Here is a 22514-nt window from a genome sequence, read left to right on the forward strand (position 1 = left end):
TGGAGCGTGTGACAGAACCTGGGTAGAAGAGGGAAAGTTAGAAGAGAGAGTAAGAATGAATGCTTGAAATCGCTGCATAAAGTGGAGAAATTAAGTCATGATGTATTTCCACCCTGTTGCATATACTTGGTTACAGGAATGGAAAGACAAATGATAGCAGATATTATTTCACAATGTTTTGTTATACATGGACAACAAAAGCTCTATCTGCTTAATAAAAATAAATTACATAGGATTAATAATTTATTTGTTTCTGAAACATTTCTGTACTCTGTGTTTCCCCAACAGTCTAGCATTTACAAAGCTTATTACTTCCCCTTTAAATGAATTTCACTGAATGCAAGCAAGGTGTGTCCCAATATAGGTATGTAAAATCTCTATAAAGTAAAACTCATCTGAAGAAATTAGGAGACAACATCTCTAACTTTTTTTTTCTATCTAGTAGAATCTGATCCAAAATTATCATCTACTGTATTTCCTGTTTATCTAAAAGGATACCCAACTCTTTTGTCAATGTGAAATGAAAATTGATTATGTTATTATTTTAGGAAAACACATATTACATGCATAAATAGACATTTTCATAATCATCATATTTCATTGCAATAGTATCTGAGACTTTAAAGAATACCATCAAACAAAATTAATTTCATTTACAATAAATGAAGCACAAGATATGGAAAACCTTACTCAGTTGTGTTCAAGATCTAGCAATTCACTATGAGTGAGAAAAAATTACTTCATCTAAGATGCGAGTTTTTCTCCAGCTCTTTCTTCTGATGCCTAGACAGTATATTGTCTCCAAATGAGCATAAAATTAAAAAGTCCCTCTGATTAGATTTTATAACATAAATTTACATTCAGTGCTCTAAGTATCATGAATTCTGCCTATATATTAAGATGGAAATATGTCCATTTTCAAATGTTTATAAGGCATTTGCTTGAATGACGGTTTTATTGTCTACTAATCATAATATGAAAACACTGGCCACATTCTTTACTAGAAACCTTCACACAATGATACAAGAAAGTCATCCAAAACCCTTAGCAAAACCTACCAGATCTACTGATGAGAAGAAAATATCAACCACAGGTGTCATTCACAACTAAGAGAAGAATATTTCCCAAAATCAGAACAAGGGTTTTTAAGTTAGAAGATCCTGGAATGAATCTACCTTCATGATTCTATGTTGAGAAAGTTAAAAATGTCTGTGTCTCAGCTTTATCTATTAAATGGGAATAAAATCCTTTACTTTGCAGGGTTTTCACCACGACTGACGTAACACTCAAAAAACTTCTAGAAACATGCCTGACACATAGCAGCTCTGCTGTAAATATTACACCATTTCATAGATGGCTATTCAATAAATGTTACAGCATTTCATATATATGTCTCAATTTTGTGTGATTCATTGCCATCCAAGGCTTAGTGCACTCGATGCTGAGTTGGAGAAGATCTGGTCCCCATGGGTCATGATGGATCTGTAAGCGGATGGGCATTTGACCCAAATAAAACAGAGACTTGTATTTTTCAAGTGCTAAATCAACCACTTCTTGACTTATCTAGTAAGTGCTTCCAATCAGTAGTTACTTTTAAGATGCAGCTTTCAGAAAACTGTTTTCTTGAAGTAAAATTTCATTGAAGAATGAAAAAAAAAGTCTCTGGCCAGTAGACAAGAAGCTGTACCAACCAGAGGACCTTGACTGCTCACTGACTAGGGTTCATCAGTTGTAAGATGGAGCTCTCCTACCTAATACAGTAAAGATGATCACTGAACACAGACACATGTAAGAAGTATTGGGCCTCGGAGTTGTTAAAGGAGAGCAAGAGGAAGGACGGAAATCTAAACACTCTGTTGCACATTCCAGAGGACAAACACTTACCAAAGAAAACTTAAAGGATCTTAATTTAACTTAGTGCATGTGTTAGAAGATGAAAAATTAGCATTTCTTTTCACATTCCTTTAAAATCAGTATTTTTATAATTTTTTCATCCTCTATCTTTTTTTCTTTCAGTTGGCAAGGTGTCAAAAGGCTATAAAGAGAGAAAATACTTCCAGATGGTGGGTCTAAGCAAATTGGGCGGAATTTTCCTTTAAATAAAATGGAAAATGTATGTAATAGAGGACACGCTGAACACCTATCAAATCAAAACGACTGCTGCCTGCATCGTTATAATTCACTCACTGCTTTACCGCCTCCCTCTATTTCAAAGAGTTTCCCAAATTCACAACATGTTCTGCAATGCTAGAGTTTGCATCAGGTCTCTGATTCAGCGCAAAGATACAGACTGTGAAATCTTCCGTTGTTAGAAAACATTCTTCTTGGGAACACAGTTGAGAAAGCTGAGCAACAACAAAATAATATTTAAAAAGAAATTTGTGTCCTTTCAAAGTCAGCTTTAACCTGTGCTCGCTCAGCTCAATAAAATCCATGGGTCTCAGGGGTTACATCAAAAAAACTCACTTTGACACTCCAAGTATACATTTTACTCTAATCATTGTGTTGTTTTGGAGGGTTGTCAGTTAAAATAAGGGAGGCAAATGAAATGATGGTAGAGGGTCATCAGATCATAGATTAACTCTCCAAGCTCTTAGAAAAACGTACTCTTAATTTCTTCAACCTTCAGTTGGGGGGTTGAATTTTATTTGTTTCACCCTTTCCACTCTAAAATCCATAAATGACGGAGAAAAGCGTTGAGATTTGGAGATGGGGGAAGTCAGGGAAGGTAGGGGTTAACCAGTGGCAGCGTTGGTCCACTCTAACCCATTTCTGATCACTGGTAACTACGGGGTGAGCCCCCAAGTCATTATTCATCAAAGGCAGGCCCCGCACTACCCAGCAACTAGATGCAGGCGAGCCTCCCAGGGCCCCGAGGCGGGGGAGAGCAGACACTGTTAGCTGCAGGTCTTGCCCGCCTCCTTCCCCAGGCAGGACTGTCTCGCCCGTGTACTGGCTGGAAGCTGTTGGCCCAAGGTCGGGAATACTGTCAAAGGCAACAGGAAAATTGCAGTGTATCGAGTCCAAGCCCTGGCCTTCACAGACGTATGGCTACACGAATACACACAACGTTTTCAAGACTTAGATTTGTCCTGCTTCTAATTTAGAAGAGTACGTTCAGATCAATAACTCAAAACCAAGGGCGATTTTACTCCCTCCACCTGGGAACATCTGGGAATGTCTGGAGACAATTTGGGCTGTCACAACCAGGGGATGCTACTGGCATCTAGTGAGTACAGGTTGGGGATGCTGATAAATTTCCTAGAATGAACAGGAAAGCTCCCCATAAGAAGAAACTAGCCTACCCAAAGTAGTGCCAAGGTTGACAAACTGCTCCAGCCTAAAACAAGAAACAAAACCCCCTGCAATTTAGGGAGCACTGTGGCCTGTGATGAGAGAAGGACTTGGTATGACCAATTAGCGGTCGTAATGATCAGACCCCCTCCATGATTGCAATGAAAGCCTTGCCGTTTGCTCACAATTCCTGTTCCAACAGGAAAGCTCCTTATCCCCTGCGTGTGACACGTATTCTCCACAGCTCACAAGCTGTAAGCTATGGAAAACTATAAGCTCCTTACCACTGAAACTTTTCTCAGCTGCTAAAATCGGAAGGCTGCTACAGTCATTGGACAACTTCCTAATTATATTTTATATCCTATACAGATTCTCTTTCTATTCTGCCATGTAACAAATGAGAGGCAATTTATAGCAAGTATTTCAACTCTCTGCTATATTATTTTAAGATGCTGCTGCTTTTACATTTTACCCCAAAGAAGTCCCACTAGAATATAAAAACCAGTTGGACACAATTCATGAACAATTGTTTTTCAAAGGACATTTTTTTCAACGTTATAAGCTGCAACTTCTAATTAAATATTTGATTCCACTGGGTTGTATAGGCAGAATGTATTTATTGTTTCTACTTAATGCACATCATTTGCTTTGATAAAACATTTTTTAATCTCTCACGTAAATCTACATTTACTTAAGCCCTGAATGGGATCTCAGTTTGTGCATTTTTCTTTTCAACCCACACCCATCTGACCCCAGTTATTCCTTGGCACTGCCTATAACCTGCAAAGTAGGAACCGACTATTACTTCTTACAGTTTTCAAAGTTAAGAGGAATAAGAATGATCCTGAAGGTTCAGCCCACCTGATTCCATAACTGCATTCCTGTCTCTGGAGACGTTTTTCCTTCACTTCTGTGCTGTATCTTTATTGCCACAGATACTCAGATCCACATGACCCTGGCCTATCAGTCATTCTGTTTGATAATTTCATTTCACCATTTATTAAAGCCCTCCTGTCTTAGTCAGCTTGGGCTGCTATAACACATTACCAGAGACTGGGTGGCTTTTTTTTTTTTTTTTTTTTTTTTTTAGACTAGGTGGCTTTAAGAGCTAATATTTATTTTCACAGCTTTGGAGGCTAGGAAGTCCAAGACCAAGACGTTAGCAGCTTTGGTGTCTGGTAAGAACCCTCTTCCTAGTTCACAAAGGCTGTTTTCCTGCAGTGCCCAACACTGCACAGAAAGAGAGGTGGGTGGGGGAAAGAAAGGGGGGAGGGGGAAGCAGTCTCATGCCTCTTCTATAAGGGCACTAATCCCATTCATGAGGGCTCCACCCTCAGGATCGAATCACCTCCCAAATGCCCCACTCCTGACATCATCACATTGGGATTAGAAATTTAACATGAACTTCAGAGGGACACTACCATTCACTCCATAGCACCTTTTATATGAAAGATGGAGCAAAATTAGGGCACACGCTCCATTTTCCAAGTTCTTTTCCTCGGTAGGAACAGCGCTGGACTTCAGTCCACAATGATCAGACGCCCTCCCGTGATTCCAGTCAAAGCCTTGCCATTTGCTCGAAATCCCTGCCACCCAACAGGAGTGTTCTTTATCCTCTGCATGTGACAACTGCCCTCCCTAGATGACAAATACTGAGGGCATGCTAAATGGCAAGATTCTTAAGATCAGGAACTCTGATATCTGTCTTTATACACAGAAAGCAACAAACTTGTCCTAAATACGCTCCTGATGTTAATGAGGACGAGTAACGGGGTTTACTCTACTTGAAACACCCTGGTGCTGAGAGGGGCTCAGGTGGCCAACCACCTGAGCATCTTAACCATTTAGGACAAAGTAAAGCACAAATAGAACATGTCTTGGCCAGACTGTGTGCCTCATTTAGGAAGTAAAGGCAGAGGCAGAGGAAGGGTGGTACAAAATCATGATCACGGTCATGCTCAGTGAGGGAAACCTGCACCTCTGAGCTAAGGATCAAAGGGCACAAGGTGATGACGGACTTTGGATGCTGACTTCCTAGCTACCTTGTCTCCTGGGTACAGCTGGGCAACCTTTGTGATGCTGTAGGTGCCCAAGAAGTCGTAGCCCATGGACGGACCCAATAGTGTCTTGACAGCGGGGATAGCTCTCGAGGCCTCAGGACTTCCCTGGGGGTCCAGTGGTTAGGACTCTGTACTTCCACTGCAGGAGGTGGGGGGGAACGGGTTCGATCCCTGGTTGGGGAACTAGGAACCCACATGCCACGTAGCATGGCCAAAATAACAAAAACAAACAAAAAACAGGCGGCCTCAGCTTTCCTGGGGTCTGCATCCATGCACAAGTGCACAGCAGATTTAAATGTTTATAAATGACAACCACATGACTTCTGTTTATTAATCTGGGGAGCGTTTCACTTTCCTCAAGAACCCATGTATGTCAAGATACAGCAAAGCCCAACTAAATCAACATATAACCAGTAAAAACAAATCAAGTTTTCAGAAGGGCAAATTAAGAACAACTTTTGTTTGTCTGTGGTGTCAGATAGAGAAAAGTTACAACTAAGCAGACGCTCTTTGATGTGCATCCTCAAAGCCCTACTAGTACATCTGCAGCCAAACCCCTGGCTTCAGGACGTGCTCTGCTGGGCCCCTGGCTACCATATTGGTTCCAGATGGAGTTCAAATACTGGAAGGGAGTTTGCCCAAGGGCAGCACCACTGCATTTCTCCTTGGTGTTGTTTGCTGGTACATGTGCTCACATGGCACTAGAGTGAACAATCATGAACCAAGCACAGTGCACTGGACATTTTCCAAAAGTGGACCAGAGAGTCTACTGAAACTCATGGGGATGCCCACCTTTGTCACTGGCTCACATGTATGTCACCATGCACATGATACATATTGTCACTGTGCATCTTTCTCTCCCCCACCCCCTTGCCAGTTTCCCTTCTTTTAAGTAATAACAGCAGCATTCACGCACAGAGCAGTGCAGGAGGCTGTATGAGGTTCAACCTTTCTGTTTATGCAGCACCTCTTGGTAAAAGGTTACACCATTATAATTTACCTGAACTATAATATTTGTCACTACCCAGAATACCCAAGAGAATTATGGTATTTGAACACATAGAAAGGGAAAAGGAGACCCAGGAAGCATTTTTGACTTGACCGGGTTACTCATGTGCTGGAGAGAAGGGGAAATATTAAATATCTGACATTAAATACCTAAGAGAAGACTTAGGATTTCTAGTGCGCTGCTGGTGAATGTTTGCCTTCTATGAAGGGAACTTTCAAAGGAGAATGAGGGCTTCCCTGGTGGCGCAGTGGTTGACAGTCCACCTGCCGATGCAGGGGACACGGGTTCGTGCCCCGGTCCGGGGAGATCCCACATAACGCGGAGCGGCTGGGCCCCTGAGCCATGGCTGCTGAGCCTGTGCATCTGGAGCCTGTGCTCTGCAACGGGAGAGGCCACAACAGTGAGAGGCCTGCGTACCGCAAAAAAAAAAAAAAAAAAAAAAAGGAGAATGAAGGCTATGAAAACACAGTGAGAAAGGATACCTGACATAAGGAAGCAATGGCTGGGGGGTGAAGAAGAGCCTACACCCCTTATAGGAATTATTTTAAGCACCTCGCTGATGATCTTACTTATAACCAGACTCATCTATAACCAGAGCAACAGGATTAGTGTTCATGACCCCAGATTCCCCAGCCTTCACACTTCTGCAAGCTTAATGCCTACTGTAGGGCCAATTCTCAGAAGCTGCTTCTCCCCCTACCCACAGAGCCATCCTTAGCAGTCTGGTGGATACCCGTCTAGATCTTTCCCCATGTTCACCTATCACACACAAACATGGTACACAGACTTGGGGGATGAATGTCTTTCTGCTTTATAACATGAGATCTACTTTTCTCACTAATTAGGAAAATCTCTCCATGTTAACCAGGAGTGATTTAAATTAGTCTTTACATTAGGCTGCATCATATCATAGGCATTCTTATAATATAATTGATACATAATATATAATCAGTTGATACATACTCAATATTTGATACATAATATATAAGCAGTTGATACATATATACATATAATATATGTATATATATGTATGTGTATATATGTATATATATGTAATATATGTATATATATATGTAATATATGTATATATGTATATATGTAATATATGTATATATATGTGTATATATGTATATATGTAATATGTGTATATATATGTATATATATAATATATATAATATATGATACATATAATATATAATTGATACATAATATATAATCAGTTGATACATACTCAATATTTGGGGTAGTTTTTATAGATTTTGGGGGGCAAAGGAGAGCACTGAAAACAAAGGTACTATAGACACCAAATGTACATACCCTTATACACGTATGCTGGTGTTTTCATTTTTATACTCTATATTCCCAGGAGTGGTAGCGCTGCCTCAAAGAATGTGTACTTTTTAAATAAGAATTGCCAGACTGCTTTCCCCAAAATATAAACAATTCACATTTCCCTCAGGAATGGGTAAGAGTCCCCTTTTATTAGCATCCTTACTACCAGCAGCAAGTGTTTTCTTCTCTTTTTCTTTTCTTTTTTTTTTGATAGTTGGAAGTGGATGGAACATTATTTCACCTACTTACTGGACATCAGAATTTACTCATATGTGAATTGCCTATTCATATCTTTGCCCATTTTCTTGTGGGCTGTTTGAATTTTTCTTATCAATTTACATAGCTTTTTGTATATTAGAGATATTAACCTTAAGGCCATAGTATGATTTACAAATATTGTCTGTATGTGATACTCAACTTGTTAGATTGTTTACATCATCTTGTAGCATAGATAAGTTCTTTAAATGGCAACCAAATTACATTCTAGTCCTTCAGTTGCCAAAAAAACAAGAGGAAATCAGCAGAAAATTCCCAGTCTGCAACTGCTAAAATTAAGACTCAAAAACCCACTGAAACATAAACTTGGAAAGGATCCAGTATAAATAAAATGACATGTCCAAAAGTGCACTCTTCACCATTGGCACAAACGTCATTTTTCCCCTTCCCTGGCTGAGAAGAATGTGACTACCCACACAGTAGATAATGTGGCTGGTCCTGCCTGCCCCTTGGGGTGGATGTTACTAAATGTAGCGCTATTTGTAATTCTTAAATCTGGGCAGATTGTTTGGGAGTTTTCAGCTACAAATACTACTCTGTGCTGTCCAGAGGATGGACTTTTTTTTTTTATCAGAACAGATACATGGTATGTTTAGCTCAGAAACTATCTCCAGCATTGGGAGAATCAGGAATCCCAAAGTAAAGCAGCGTAGCTGTGTATATGAAATGGGGTGAATTAGAGGGAGAAACTTCTCTCTGTCTCTTTAAAAAAGGTATGTGGCATCAGGGTTTTTCTCTACTTTAGAGACAAAGAAACGAGAAGGCTAGCGTGAGGTAAGGTCCACCAGAGAAACGGTTCCTGACATTTTCATTGAGAGTTTGTTTTCCAGCTCTGTCATCTCCCAGAATTTTGCCAGTAATCAAGTCCCAGCCTTTTTCGTTAGGTGGTAAAGTGGGAGAGAAATACATTTATCATTTTAGCTGATCCTTGCAAGCATCTTTTATTGTTCTTGGGTTGTTTCATCTTGTTGCATTTTTATCGGACTCTCATTGGTATCAACATTAAAGATGCTGTATATTGTTTCTAATCCCAAAAACTGTGGAATAAAATCAGTCTTAAAAAGGATATGAAATGACACACTGGAAAAAAAGTAACTTAATCTTTCGTTCAGCTCATCAGTTTTAACAAGTGCTTGATCACTGTGCCTTACAAATTATGCGTGTCCTTTTCACAACGGTCTCTGTGTGGACTCTGGACGCTCAAACCCATTACTTCTCAACATACAACTCTATATCCTGGCTTACAGCAGAACACATCCATCTCGGGGAATCTTAATGGCCAGTGTGAAATCTTATTGTCACTAACTAGGAAAAATGAGAGTCCTCAACTTTACATTCATCGGCTCGATGCATTTCTCTTTGACAGAAATCAAAATTCTAAGCCACTGATAAAATTCTGGTGGCATCCTAAGATTTGTATCTTTCAGCCTTTTACAAAAGGTGTTAACAATGCAAGTGGGGTTCACTAGAATCCTTGCAGGGAATCAGACACTGAGTGGCTCTCTGGCCTGCATCATTATTCGCTGCATTACTATTAACAGCATGTCATAGAGTCTCTTACCCAGCACATTGCAATGTTCACAGAGATTCATTTAGTCAACAAATATGCAGATGGCTGCCAGAACTGACGTTCAGAATGTGAAATTCACTGGCAAAAACATTCCCCAGGCCTCCTAAATACTGAACTTTCACTAGCCCACGGTCCCTGGAAAAAAATATAATGACAGTAATGAAAAGAGCACACTGAGGGATGAGAGAATAGTAGCACACAATTTTAATTTCAGAAAGTAGCATGTTGTTAATAAAGAAAACTGGGTAGGTCGTTAAAACCCACGTCACACCTTGCCCCATGCCTCCCAAGACTCAACTGGCAAGAGACTGTTTTTGAGAAACGGTGGGAACCAGAACTGCTGATTGGAAGAAAAAGCAAAATAAAGGCTGAAAAGAAATTACATTACATCACATACAGTTGACCCTCTTATCAGCGATTTCCATATCTGCAATGCAACCAACCACAGATCAATCTGGGGAAACTGAGGACCAACTGTGTTCACTGCACTCCACCATTTAATATAAGGGACTTGAGCATCCTCGGATTTGGGTATCCGGGAGGTCCCAGAACTAATCCCCTGCAGGTACCAAGGGACCACTCTACTTCACTGTAAGGACATGACCTTATTTCCCATAACCAGAATGGCCTTTTAGGTTACAACAGTGAAGAATTTTGCTGCTAACACGCTGAATGAAATCCCTCAAGGGGAGAATTACCTTTGGGACTTTTTGTCCCTTTCAAGATCACTTCTGAAGTATCAAAGCACTAGTACGTCAAGTGGAATATTGTGAAGTGCTCTCCAAGGGATACCAGCCCCCTGCTCAAAGCCTCCAACACCCACGGTTCTGCCTGAGGTGCCCTTTTACTCGCTACAGTCTCTCCTGGGTGAAAGGCCTGGACTTGAAATACTGTCAAATATGGAGGTGACTCCACAATACTGGTCTCTGGTCCCAATCATCCCCAGACAGTCCAGACTCACATATATGACTGCTTATTCTCTCTGACCTTCAACCCCAGTTTTATATGACCCTAGGATAATCCCTGACTTTCCTTCCAAAATCTACACAAGTCCCCAGAACTTCTGTCTCAGTAAATGGTCCACAATCCAACAACCTACTCAAACCTAAAGCTTACTATGGCTCCTAATTTTTCTTCCCCTCTCCCCCAGTGCCCAAGCCACCAGAGTACCTCTGACCCTGCTTCTAGAAACGTGCCACATCCATCCAGTTTCTCCACCAAAACCCTAGACGGTACCACCACCATGCCTCGCCCGGTCCCCTGTGATGGCCAGCTAGCTGGTCGTCCTTCTTCCCCTCTTGCTGCTCTACAATCCGTTTTCTCCATGGCGACCACGGAAATTTAAATGACAATTTAAAAATGCAAATACATCCTGTCCCACTGCTACTTCGGCAAAGGTTTCCCAATGCCCATAATAAATATCGAGGTGTCCTGTCCTGTCATACAAAGTGCTATGCACCCTAACACTTGCCCATCTCTTGCTCTCCATTCACACCACTCTCCCCTTCCCCACTGCACACAGGTGGCCCAAAGTTGCCCCCTAGTCACTGCCTATCACGTGATCCTATCTGGATTCTCACATTGTACTTACCACTATATGTTACTATTAGCGTTTATAATCTAACTCTCCCCCAAAACATACATTCCATGAGAAGTAGGAGGCTTCATATTAGCCAGTATATCATCAATACCTAAAAGAGTTCCTACCCTGTGTGTACTCAATAAAGATCTGTTTGGAGAGAGCAGGTGGGTGGACACAGGTTATTTCTCCTTGTCACTTTCCTTGCAATTTTCAAGAAAATGGTTAGTGTGTTACAACAATAATAGAAACACAATTTCCAACCCGACATTAATTGGGATGCCCCTGATGACCCCCGTGTACAGGAAGAGATGCTTCAGAGGCACCATGTGTTTATACAGATGTTTTATCCATGATGGATTTTTGTTTAAGATTAACCACCAATCATGTGTTTTCTGCAAGGAAATTACACAGGGAGAGTGGGTTCCAACCCTCAAAATACTTGCTGCCTCAGTGAAATAAAACCAAGATACTATGTGCAGAAACCTATAGCTGCTTTTAAATAACATTTAGGATAGGTGCGTCTATTGCTTTATAATTCTTCTCTGTAATAGTCTGCCATGGGAGCTCCCTTGGTGACCATTATAAAATAAAGGGTGTAAAACACACTGTGGATTCAAAGGTTATAAATTATTCACTGGGGTCGGCGTCCAAGTAACCTCTAAATTACCTTAGCAAGTTTCTTAACCTCTCCACGCCTTGGTTTACTCATTTCTAAACTGTGGATAATATTAGAACCTGCTGTGTATGGTTGCTGAGAAGATGAAACGATATAAATAAAGCAGTTATACCAGTGCCTGGGATGTAGGGTGTGCTCAAATAACTTTAGCCACTGGTATGAATTATTGCTAAGTTAGTACCAGTGGTTTATAACATGTTCCATATTATGAAATGCTGGAGAACCTCTATCAAATTTCTATTATCATTTCCACATTACAAGGGGCTGTTCAATGACCTCCTCTTTTTAACTGGTCCAAGTCCTTCAGACCCAAACATGCAGGCAGGTGGAGGTGACATAGAATATTTACACTCCACACTTTCTACGCTCGGGGAACTGGCCTGCATTCAGAAAAAGAAGAACCTACTCCAAATCAATAGTCTTCACAAACCATGCACCTGTGGTTAGAAATGTTAGCTGTAGGTATCTCTGACCAGTCAGGATTTGCTTAAGAAAACAAAAATGACCTTGTAAATGCTCTTCCATAAAAACAAAACTTGAACCAGAAAATAACAGTCAAAGTTAGAGTATACATGACACTTAACATTATAACCACAGAACAAAGTTAGACCATCATAATTCACTTTTCTTATTATTGCTATTATTATGACATCCCAGAAAAAACTTCTAAGACCTTGACACCACCCTAATTCCATCTGGATTATGAAATAATCTTAGACGAGCATAAAAGCACATAAAATAGAAAGCTGCAAAAGAAATGTAATCAGCTCCTAGAAATATAGCAGTGGAATGATCAGGTTAGCATATAACTACATATCAAATAGAGTTAAGAAGGAATTCCAGAAAAAAAAGAGAAAAGTCATAGTTGGGAGCAAAGAACTAGATTTGCCTACTAAAAATATGCTTGCTTCAGTGAAGATATTTCAGAATGAGCATTTGTATGGGAAACACGTGGTCATTCCATGCTTCACTGATGTTCTTCCTTCTTCTTTGGGTCCTACTGTGTGCCTGGCCTGTGGAAGCTTCCTACCTGCTGGTCACAGCTCAGCTCAGAACATGTGTATGCGTTCAGGGATGGGGGATAAAAATGGTGGCCGGCGGTCCACACCATCCAATGAAAACCATTGTGTGTATATGTGTATGTGCACGTGCTTGTAGCACCAAGTCAGTGAAAGATCATTTAAAAGTTGCTGCACAGCTGTGGATCCTTCAGCAGCTATCAATTAACTTATCAGAAACTCATAATTAAGCCAGGAAGCTGGGCTTTAGTACACTGTTTTAGACATTTATTTCATTGATTGTATTCCTGCCTTAGTGACCTTCATGAGCTCAAGGCTAGTGCTATCTGTGCCTTTATCTACAAACCTATATATCTATCAACATATCTGTATCTATTTATATCTATCTCTCTATCTACCTACCTATCTGTCTATAGATATACATATTCAACTGACTCAGAGTTGTGCTCCCAGCATAGCAGGGACTCTGTAAAGGCACATCAGTGCTGTTGTTTGAACATGCACATCCCTGATATCTGCTTTACAGGAAATACGACTTCAGAGTTCTGAGCCTGGTCAGCCCCATAACCTAAGAGTCATGCTACTCTGTGCTATTTTTACATTTAATAATACGTACTCCTTGAAGACAGATACATATGAAATTCCAGTGCAATACTAAGAGTGCGTGTGAACACTCAATTTAAGAAAAGTTAAATGCCAGGAAGAAACAGACACCTGATCCTGCTGCATGGTGGAGGGGGCCATTGGTCTTGGTCTATGTGATACGAGACTACTGCCAACTTCTCCTCTAGTTATCTTCTCGACTCATAGACAAGCATCAGGGAGAAACAGACTCCGGAAGGATTGTGCAGTCTTTCCTCTCTAAGAAGTACTATGAATGATGTGCACTTACACTAGAAAGCAGCAAACACTCTGGAAAAACAGTGGAATGAATGGCCTCAGCTGGACAATATGGGGACAGTCCATAATGGCTACCACAAATCTAATTATTTAATTATTGCAAAATCATGAAATAAGCATCTTAAATCAAACATAGCATAATCAGAAGGCTGGAGGAGCACATTCTTATCACACTCTTAAGGACCATTACAGTAAATCATGTTTTACAAAATTTCGGTTGGAATCACTTCACTAAATAACACGTACGTATTCAGTGCTTATTGTGTGTTGAGTATGGGGAAGATGAACACAATCAAGTCAAGGGTTTCCTGGTCTGAAAAGGAAAGACTGAGTGTTTACAAGGAACAGTACAATGAATCCAACTTTAAATTACCATTGTAGGGACATGCCCAGGAATGTGGGGACACAAAGGATGTGCCACGTAATTTATCTAGCCATGGATACAGAAGATAAGGGTCTATAGAGGAGGTGACATGTGAATTGAGAATCGGTGAACAAGTAAGTACCCACCTGCTGGACAATATGGGGAAAATTATACCAAATACACTAAACTCTGGTTGGGGGTAGAGGGTGAATAATCCCATTCCTTCCTCTTGCAGACAATCTCATGTACTTCCAGTTCTGTATCCTAATTAGAAATAGGGTTTTTCTTATCCAGTTTGAAAAATCCCAAAAGATCCATCCATCCATCTACCCAACCAATAAACATTGACAGCTTTTATGTCTCAGGCCATTCGCTATGCCTGAAGATAGAGCAATGATCAAATAAGGCAAAAATCCCTGCCCTCATGGAGCCTACATTATGGGTAGGGCAGAACTTATTCAAATGGTGAGGATGGCGGGGGAAGAGGTGAAGTCAAGGCACTGAACCCTTCGGACTCCAGTAGGGAAGGGAGATGAGCAGTTGAGGTAAATGGCCAGAGATGTGGAGTGACACCAGGGAATGGTGGTGTCCTGAAGCCAGATGGAGCAAGTGCTTCAAGGAGCTGAGAAGGAGGGATTATACTGTACAAACGCTGCTGACACTGTCACGTGTGATGCTGCCTGCACGTCGACCACTGGATGTAGCAACATAGCAGGATTGATGGAAGGACTGTGTGGTCCAAGTGGGTTCCAGAGGAAGTGGACACACAGGAATTGAGGATAATAATTACAAACAAATGCTTTCAAGGAATTTTTCTGTACAGAGAAGAGAATTAGGTCATAGCTGGAGGGGAAATTCAAGCCAACACTTCATTTATTTTTAATGGTTTAATGTTTGCATTCCTATTGGAAAGATCCAACAGAGCTGGGAAAATAAAAACTGATGATGCAAGAAACAAAGGGTCTTTGAGTAGAAGAGAAGGAATGGGATTTTGGTGTCCAAGCTGGAGTCTTGGCCTCAAGTAGAACTGTTCAGAGTGGCCACCAGGTGGGATGTGTGATTGGCCAGTTGGGGCAAGAGCCTCACCATCACTGTAGCAAGGATGTGACTTTCTATGGAAGGAGGAAGAAGAGCTCTCAAAGGCTGTGAAGCTGTGAGCAGGGCGGTCACCTCCCCCCATGCCCCCCAAAAATTCTGAGCAATGATAAACAATTTAGATACACCCACCTAATTCCTCAACGCTGGAAGTGGAAGATCTGATCACTATTTTGAGACATTGTTATACGAGAATATGCTGGTATTTACTTCCCAGAACCTCCTGACCATCTCTCCAACCTTTGCTTTTTCTGCTTTGGTTTAACCAAGAGTGGTTACTGCCCAAGCTTTACGCAAAAGCAAATGAAACAAAATGACTCTGCTCCCTTTGTGGCCTGGGAGGCTAAAACAGACACAAACACACATGAAAACCGCATGAAAGGCCCCAGTGGATAAAACATGAACTGATTAGGTTTGTAACCCTGCAGCTATAGAAGCCTCTCCAACACTCTGATCTGGAGACCACAAGGCAGGAAAACCTCAAGTCCCCTGAAATCCAAAAATCCAAACATGGGGTCATTTTTATGCCCTTTGGAGATTTCTGCCAAAAAAATATCTTACGCACAGTTTAATCAAGGGGGCAGTATCCTCACACACACACACACATAAAGCTTCAAATCCAAGCAATTAAGCCCACACACCTCTGCCCCTCAAATCGGTGTCTGAGAATGAACAGTACACATATGCCATTCCCAGCCCGACTTAAACACAAAACGAAGGAAAGAACATGGATTCTGAACTTCACCACACATCTGTGACTCACAAATATGTATAGTAGTCACAAAGCCGGGACAATAACACACTTGGCAGCTACTCCCCTAAACAAGCAATTAAAAAAGGCCAAAATTCCAACAGGGAAGAGAACAGGAGAGAAAGCAAGGTTTCCCCAGCTCCCTAACGGGAACTCCAATTTCTCCTCGCGTGGATAATGGAAGCAGACAATTCTCCTGTCCATGGACTTAGCTAATGTGGAGTGAGATGCACACAACAAAACAGATCAGATCTGCATGGGGCCTTTCCAGATCACCTCATGGAGATTTTCCATCCGGCTGACTAGGCAATGGGACAAGAATAATAAGATGTGGAGACCACAGCTTCAGGATTCCAGACTTTATTGAGAATGACAGGCTAAATCTTGATCCCCAAATACAACCACGCAGTGTGTTTAAGCAACAGCTTACCTTGCATCAATAATATACATAGAAATGCATTGCAAATACCACAAAATAGAATTCATATCAGCACAGCAGCACCACCTGAAACAATGACAGCAAAACTCAGAATTTTACAGCCAACAAATCTAGAAAACTAAGGAAAGATGGAGACTTGAGTTGGGGTTCAATCTTTCCAGGTTCACGTCATCTCAGAAAGAGAAATCTAGCTAATTCTCTATCTTTTGGAACTTATAAACTATGAAACCATTATGGTAGGCACATGAAAATTAATAATGAAATTAATATTTTAGGTAAGTGCTTTAAAAGTCAACAAGTGAAGACATCAACCAATACACATGAGATTCAACCAGTGTTGCCTTGGTCTTTCAGATGCACCACAGAACGTTTAATGCAAACACCAAAAGTTAGGAACAGAAATGAAACAAGAGGAAAAACACTGAGATATGACTTAATACTGCTCAGCATAATGAGTTAAGTTCTATTAAATAAAAAATGTGAAATACAGTTGTTAAAAAAATAGGTAAAATGCAAAAGTTAACCATTCCCTGACCAAAAGAGGAAAGTAAAAGAATGAAAGAATTTCAGTTGTCTGGGTGTAAACTTGGTCTCTATTTGTAGGATGAAGCAATGTGTCATTGAGATCTCTCATTCCTACAAATATTTTGATTGTCTGAACATATTCCTTAGATTAACATTGTCAGATAACTTTTGTCAGAGAGCTAAAAGAGAGGCACAATAAAACTATGAGAATTACAAAAAATGATAGCTATTCTTAAATAACTGAACTCTTTCCTGAATGAAAGAATTGAATATTTTTAATAACATCAGAAGAAAGTAAAGGAAAATTTTTATTAAATTTCTAAGCACTGGTGAAACAATTATGAAGGAACTATTTGGCAACACTAAAATAAACTTCTTTAAACTTAAAAGGATAAAGCTAACAAGCAAATAGAGTGGGGGGAAATGACAACAAAGGGTTAATATTCTTTTTTTTTTTTTTTTGCGGTAAGCAGGCCTCTCACTGTTGTGGCCTCTCCCGTTGCGGAGCACAGGCTCCGGACGCGCGCAGGCTCAGCGGCCATGGCTCACAGACCCAGCCGCTCCGCGGCATGTGGGATCTTCCCAGACCGGGGCACAAACCCGTGTCCCCTGCATCGGCAGGCAGACTCTCAACCACTGCACCACCAGGGAAGCCCACGGTTAATATTCTTAAAAATAAATTCTGTTAATATCTGTAAGAAAATGCTGAATCTCAAGAACTAAATGGGTATAAAATAAGGACTAACAATTCTTTCACACATGTAAGTTCCCTTTCTACTTTCTCTCTCTCTCCCTCTGTCTCCCCCTTCTCAAAAAATGGCTAATTATCACAAAAAGTTTTTACAAATCTACCAAATACCATAATGACTAAACAATAGAACATATAAAAGGAAGCAATACTATTAAATTGATTAAAAAATTAATGATGATAATGATAGTAAGGTTTTAGCAAAACAAACTCTCTAACATATTATTGGTGAAGTATAAATGTCTAGGACACTTCTGCAAAGCCGACTGGCAATCTGATTAAAACTCACTGGCTCTGAAATAGCAAAGCAACTACAGCTATTCTGACTTAATGAATTAACCTTCAATTAAAAAAAAAAGCTTTATAATAATAGCTGATATTATGAAGCATCTACTTTATGCTCCAAAATTTCTACTCTTCATAAGGTAGTGATAGCGTGAGGTGTAAAAAACCAGAAAGCAGCAGTGGAATCCAGGTGTCTGCTACACTCCCCTTGTCATGATCCTTTCACATTGTCTATGATTTTTGTTAACTGAAAATAATATATACCTCCAGCAAAGAAGAAGCAGTTAAATTACATTATACTGTCTTTACATGATAGAATATTATGATGCATTAAAATGAGATTTATTAACAATTTTCAATAAGATGATATAGGCAAAATTTTATGTCTAGTGTTATTTCAACTCTGTAAAACATTCACAAAAGACTACATTAACTGACAGCAGTGATTGTCTTTGGTGGAGGCATTATGGGTGAATTTTCCCCTTCTTTTACATAATTTCCATAAGTAGCATTCACTATTTTAATCCTTTTTTTCATATTTTTAAACTGCAAAACTACAACATTCCTGAGAAAACTTTAGATAGTGAATATATGGCTCGTAAAGGGCAAACACCCTCAACCCCAGAGATAATCTACTGAGAGTTTGGTATGTACTGGTCTATGTTCTAGCAGACTTTGTAGCACACAGGCACTTGTGTGCAGAGACGGTGTGTGTGTGTGTGTTTAAGATGAATGGGATTCTATTGAATATATTATTCTGCAACCTGCTTTTTCCAGTTAATAAGGTACCATACACAGCTTTCCAATACTTTTATAATCTGAATTTTACTTTTTATATCATTGCCATTAAAGCGAAGAACACTTTTCCGTTACTTGTGGAACAAGTACCAAGGGACGAGGGGCTCTGGAAAAAGGCACATCTTCAAAAGTGATCCTACATCAGGCTCACGGGCTTGCTACAGTTACTTATTTCTATGAAAGAATAGGACAGGTCCCTGCTTAAACTCCTTCAGGAAACACAAATTAACTGGCTTTGCTTTACCCGTCTTGCTAGATGATAAGCAGTGAGATAGAGAGCCAAACAAGCCTTGAGGTGTCAGAAGTATCCTTTTGTAAGAAAAAGTTAAACAGAAAAAGTTAAACAAAAAACAAACCTACTTCATCTGATGTATGTGGCCAAGGGTATGGCCGTGATTTAAGTATGTCAATCTTGTTCAAACTTGACTCTTGTAAACATCTGCTTTTGCTCAGAATAAAAGATGAAGATTTGATACCAGAACACTTCTGTGCAACATAATTACAAGACAGCCCAAGATAATTGCATATTTGCCCTAATATGTATAAGCAGCAGCATGTATAAGGCTACAAAATAAAAATGTCACATTTAGAAATTATATGGAGACCAAAATAGGAAATGCTACCTGAACTTATTTTGTAAATGAGCTATACATTCTGGATTACCAAAATATTCTTGATCAGGCCCTGTTTTGAGCAGAGCTATAGTCTAGGTGCTTGGACTTAGACTAATACACTAGAGGCATGCCGACCATGGAAAGCATTGGGACACCAAATGCACTCACTCCAAGGAGTAGGTTTTTGCAGCTACAGTAGACTTCATTAAAAGTGGGTTATGATTAAATTCTGAGCATCCAAGCTAAATTTTGTTAAGGGACTCATACCTACTGGCCACTAAAACACTCTCACTCTCTGCACTGGGATCTTTGAGCACTGCATGTAGACCAGGGCTCAGTGAACTACAGCCTGTGGGGCAAATCCAGCTCAGCTTGACAACAGTCTTTGTAAATAAGTTCTACTGGAACACAGCTACGTTTGCTCATTTACATATATCATCTGTGGCTGCTTTAGGCTACAACACAGCGCTGAGTTGGTGTAACAGAGATGATATGGCCAGCAAATCCTAAAATGTTTACTACCTCACCGTTTTCAGAAAAGGTTTACCATCTCCTGATACAGACTGCTGTTTGAAAAACTGATTTCTCACTATTTATTGTGAGCTTTTCTTTAAGGACCTGAGTATTTCCAGTACAGCATAAAAGTGTGTCTGTCCTTATTCTCAGGAGCCATTTTTAGTGCTAAGAGGTAGTACTGGGTTAGGGCTTAGAACATAGGTTCACATCACAGCTCTGCCTCTGACTGCTTGTCAGATCTTGAGCTGATTACTTAACTTCTCTGTGCTTTCACTTTCTTTCTGGAAGCCTGCTCATTCATTCACTGCCATTCTTAACAGCAGATATAAGTGATGCTCACCAACCATCACAGTACCTCAATCTATAAAACCGTTGGCTTCTTCATTTCCCACTGGAGCGTCCGACTTACCAAGGAGGGAAGGGATGGAGTGTTTCCTTGATCATGTATCACACAAAGGATCCACAGTCACTCGGCCAGGGCAGCCCAACTCTCACATACCAGTGCTTCAAAAAAGAAAAGAAAAAAAAACAGAGATTCTATTAACCCATTTTAAAAGAGGCCATGGTCATTTTTTATCGTTTCTGGAAAGTTCCATGAATGCCTTGCACAGCCAGCTGCTTTGGCAAGGCTGAGCACAGAACAACAGAACAACTTGGAAATCACAAATGTGACAGCCCTAGCCTCGTATCCCATGCACCAATGGACTTCTTTCTTCAGAAAAGAAGAAATAAAAATTCAAATATTGTTAATATACGAGAACAAATCTCATGAAACTAATAAAAGGACCATCATTCCACACCTGTTTGAATTACTTTTAGCAGTTTGAACATCAAATTCAGACAGATGGTGTGAATCTACCCATTTTATGATGGCTCTTCCATTCTGTTTTGGGGAATATATTGTACCTTAAGTAATGCATTTCAAAAATAGGAGATAAAGGCAGAAGGTATAGAATAAACTATACTAGATTTTGAGCTTGTATTTTTATTTACATATTAATTTGTTTGATGCACAATATGATAACTTTATTTTAAAAAGGAATTGTAAACCATGAAAATAATTCACTTTACTAAAACCACGTAAAGTTATCCAATCTGCTCATTCAATTTAACACATAAAAATCCTGAAAACTTGATATCGGAATGTGATGAAAAACTACCACAAAGCACCAGCCTCCCTAGAACCATGTATGCCAGACATTGAAGAAATGGGTTGCTTTCCATTTCATATTCAAAAAAGAAATGTGTCCATTACTATTTAGTGATGCCTGTCACTTCATATATTACAATTTGGGGGCTCATGCTTTTTCTGTTGTCCTAGTCCATGTAGTGTCTTTCTACTCTCTTCAATCCGCAGTTTCTGGCTGCCATAAACCTCAAACACACTGATGTTGCCTATCCCAACACAAACACTTGTGTAGCAGCTGAGGATGATGATGAGAAAAGGGGGAGAAGTTCCCAGAACATTCTGGAACATTCTGGCTAACCCTCTATGCCATGATTCCTACACTGTCTACTTAGTAATCATCTAAAGGCCATCTGCCTGCAGAAGATCAACTGAATTACATCTGGAAATTTATAAGATTTTCTATCTGCTGAAATGCCATTTGAAAGTCCTGAGGTTCGGAGGTGAGAGGGCAGTGGCTGGGTGACAATGTCTCTCTATGAGGCTCCTGGCCTCCATGAGGTGCCTTTGGTAAGTTCATGGGAAGCAAGTGGGTGATCCAACATATTCAGAACTTATTCAGAACTGCCCGGGAAGGCGCCCACAGCCCAGGCGCATTCATGCACTGCAGCATCACTGATCCCTATGAGGTCCCAGCTGAGTCTTTGAAAGTCTGTGACTTCATACTTTGGAAAGGAGGAGGTGCAGATGCAAATCCTTGAGGCCAATAGAGGAGTAAGGGAGCTCTCCCCAAGGTAAGAAGGCATACTCAGCCCAGGAAAAATTCCTAGGAGCAGCCAATTCCTTTCTCACAACACCAATAATATCTCCTTTGGGTGTAGCAACAAATATGTTAGTTGGGGCTTCTTTATTAAACAGCATGCTTGAATACAACAACTTCCGCTCTTGAGCCCTGAAATCTATTTTACAATTAGTACTAAAATTTCTTTGTATTTGTTTATCTCTTAATCAAAATTTAACTAATAAAGTTGGACAGGTCCACCGGTTACTGCCATGAATACACAGCAATTCCTACAGACTCCCATGTGTCAGAATTAAATTAAAAACAGGGCTGCTAATTAGGTCTGGAGGCTAAGCGCCCCCATCCTCCCTCAGTGAGATCATAAATTAGCGGATGTCGCCTCTCAGCTAGGACATCCAAGAGTCACGCCTACAGAGAATGGCCAGCCTCTTAAACGGCAAAGGACACAGAGGCCAAAGAACACATTGGAAGAATCCAGAAGCACTGACACAACCCCACGACAGATACCACAGGAAGAGAACATCCCTGCTGAATCCAGGCAGGGACCGCCTGCAACCTGGACAGCCAGACACTCCAGGCCCAAACTTCAGACTTCAAAAGCGAGTCCCTTTCTTGTGAAAAGGCGACACTCAAGGCACAGAATGCCCATAGAGAGTTCACACAGCTTGGGGGACAGCAGGACTCCCTTTAGAATCTGAAATCTAAACCAGAAACTAGTTGCAGCAGCAGGATC

The 22514-nt window shown here is 40.4% G+C and overlaps 1 protein-coding gene across 4 annotated transcripts in view; it reads right to left on the bottom strand.

Annotated features, from left to right (window-relative positions):
• Positions 1-22514, bottom strand: part of SEMA5A (semaphorin 5A) — a 479761-nt gene that overhangs the window by 336145 nt on the left and 121102 nt on the right. For all 4 annotated transcript variants that reach the window (XM_033852756.2, XM_073802003.1, XM_019951068.3 and 1 more), the window contains one exon: positions 20263-20357. The gene's annotated coding sequence lies outside the window, so the exon portion shown is untranslated. The remainder of the gene's footprint in view (positions 1-20262; positions 20358-22514) is intronic.

Source organism: Tursiops truncatus, chromosome 3 (assembly GCF_011762595.2).
Source record: "Tursiops truncatus isolate mTurTru1 chromosome 3, mTurTru1.mat.Y, whole genome shotgun sequence".
Taxonomy (NCBI): domain Eukaryota; kingdom Metazoa; phylum Chordata; class Mammalia; order Artiodactyla; family Delphinidae; genus Tursiops; species Tursiops truncatus.